Raw genomic sequence first — 2922 nt, forward strand, 5'->3', positions numbered from 1 at the left:
AACATCAGTTCATTTCAACATTAACTCAACCAGCTGGATTCCTGGACTGGATTTTTTTATGGCAGCCATTTTCATTAATCATTTTGTCTACTGCTAAATCCAGTAGCAGTTGAGCAACATAGCATTTGTCTGCTCGCATGGCAAATCCACTTATCACATTTCTGTCTCAGTGATTTGACTCAGGAGGAAACACCCAGGCACAGCCCCAGTTGGCAATTATGCATAATCTCCTCTCTTCCTCCCAACAGTCTGATAATTGACAGGGGTGGGTGCCTCTTAGACCCAGCGTCCATGCAACCATATAATTACACATACAGTAGGGTAAGCAGGTGTGACACATACACCCAACACAAATGGAGTTGAAGTATTCACACCTACAGCAGCAGAATGTACAGAGAATTTAGCACAAATGTAGAGCAGGTTAGTCAAACTCTGTTATGTCAGAGACAAGAACTGAAGTCAGTCACTAAACAGGAGTAGGACTGTATTACAGTCTTAAATTAAGATAGGAATAGAATTTTTCCCAATACTTTCAACAACACTTATCAACTTTTATGTCTGTTACCTAGCAACTGATACTACTTTTCCCATCTTACAGACCTAAACAACTTTGTAAATTTTTTTGTATCATTGAAACATACTGGAACATACACTGAAACACACAAAAGATGAAGAAAAACAATTATGGGCACTTAACTTTAAGACAGATGAGGTGGACGCCCCTAGTCCTCTGCAGCGGCTGCTGGTTCGATTCCCGCCTGCGGCCCATTTGCTGCATGTCATTCCCTCTCTCTCTACCCCTTTTCCTGTCATATCTTCAGCTGTCCTATCACAATAAAGACAAAAAGCCCCAAAAAGATCTTAAAAAAAAAAAAAAAGACAGATGCATCAAAAACGTTCTTTGTGGGAAATTTCTCTCCACCGTATACGGCATCCACTGTGTAGAAACAATTAAAAGACTCTCAGACAGATTTAACAAGTTAGCTACAACTACCCCTAGCAACTTATCAAACATTACTGTTAGAGAACTCTGTAGTTAGCTATTGTTAACTAACACTACCATTAGCTTCTGTTAGCTTAGACCACCCTCAGCTATGGTTAGCTATTTAGTAAGTTAGCTACAACACCAGGTGGACAAGTGAAAGTTAGGACATCTAAATGGTCACCCTACATTTGGGGAAATTTGTGAAAGGTTTAAAGATGCAATAGGAACAGTATTTACTTCAACACTGTTAATCTGAAATGGCTTTTTTTTTTCTAAAATCAGGTAACCTTACCTAACTAACCTATCTAGGATCTGCAAATTAGGAAGTTTCTACAGGTAATAAAGCCCCAGAGCCCAAAAATCCAGGGTGTTATAGGTACAAGAAGAGACTGACAGCTGAACAAGTTTCATGACTGAGCAGAATAAATTGTTATTATTATTATTATTATTATTATCATTATTATAATAATAATAATTATTATCATTATTATTATTATTAACAACAATAATAATATATCTAAGATGTCAGGTTACTGAAATATGTCCAATACAGAAGCTGATTGTGAGCCCATGTGACTGAGTGATATGTACTTTAACAAACCCAAAAAACTTTGTGTTTCATATAAAAGAAATACAAACTGTAGGTGTCATCATACCCTGTAATATGTGTTGTTACACTTTTCACGCCTCACTCATTTTTCAAGAAGGAAGCTAGTCACCCGACAGTCCTGTCAGTTCAGTCATTTGCACACACACGTGGCTGTAAATGTCCCATTTAGGTGTCTGAGTGCAAACTGGCAGCGATAAGACAGATCTGCTTGGCAGTGATGCGCGTCCAGCCACAGCACCCCAGTTATTAGAGGCCTGCTATATTCCTGTTTAACAGAGCTTTGTGTGGAGCCAGTGTCAGCCACACCTTGATAAAGAGCTGCCATCTGATAGACACACTGTGCAAAGTGCTGCGTAGGTGGACAAAGAGAACAGGCTTGTTTTACAGCCCTGTCGACCTCATGGTACACCATCTGCCAAGAGGCTGTGTGTGTGTGAGTGTGTGTTTATATATGAGAATACGTGTTGTGTATTTTGTGTGTCTATCTGTCTGTTCCCTTTTTTGTATAACATATTTCATAATTAAAATGTTAATTAATAACTTTCCTGTTTAGATTTGGTCTCCATCTGTCAATGGAACAGTGCAGGCTAAAGTGTGACACTTTTTACCTTTCTTAAACTTTGCTTTCCTTCACGTAAATCATGTTTGAGGTTCTGCAAGTGGTTCTCTTCTCATTGTTCATCCTTGGCAACTAAAAAACCATACACATAAAACAGACTGCATCATTACATCATGTCCTGAGAAAAATGTCTTAAAGTTTTCACAAACATGGTGTTCTATCAGAGAAACAAAACTTATATTCACTTATATGACAATTATAAGCATGTAAAGCATATATATATCATTAGATGAGAACGTGTGTGTGTGTGTGTGTGTGTTCGTGTGTGCCTGTCTGTCTCGGGGCGGTGACACCATAAAGCGTGTGTGTCTTGGAGACTCGCCCATTCCCATGTCATCCCAACTGCCTCCTGCACCAGGAAGTGCTCAGCAATTACAGGGATGCAGCCTGCAGCAATGGTGTCCCTCCACAACCCATTATTTGGAGGGATTCTCCTTGTCAAGGTGTTATAGTGGAAGGAATGGAGTTAAGTTACGATGTAAAGAAAGGCTTGTCTCAATAGGGTCCCTCTCTCGCCCACTATTCATGATTTCCTTACAGAATTACACCGGTAAAGCAAAGGGGGCTGCTGTAGTGGGGGCTTCATTTTGTTCCCAGGGTCTATATTCTTTCCCACTGGTGACAAGGGCAAGATGGAGACATCGAATTTCACCAGCAGTGATTTTTTAACAGAGGAAAATGTACATCCCCTGTTGAAGTTGGGCCAGA

The sequence above is a fragment of the Lutjanus erythropterus genome, chromosome 6 (genome assembly GCF_056507025.1).
Source record: "Lutjanus erythropterus isolate fLutEry1 chromosome 6, fLutEry1.hap2, whole genome shotgun sequence".
Classification (NCBI taxonomy): domain Eukaryota; kingdom Metazoa; phylum Chordata; class Actinopteri; order Lutjaniformes; family Lutjanidae; genus Lutjanus; species Lutjanus erythropterus.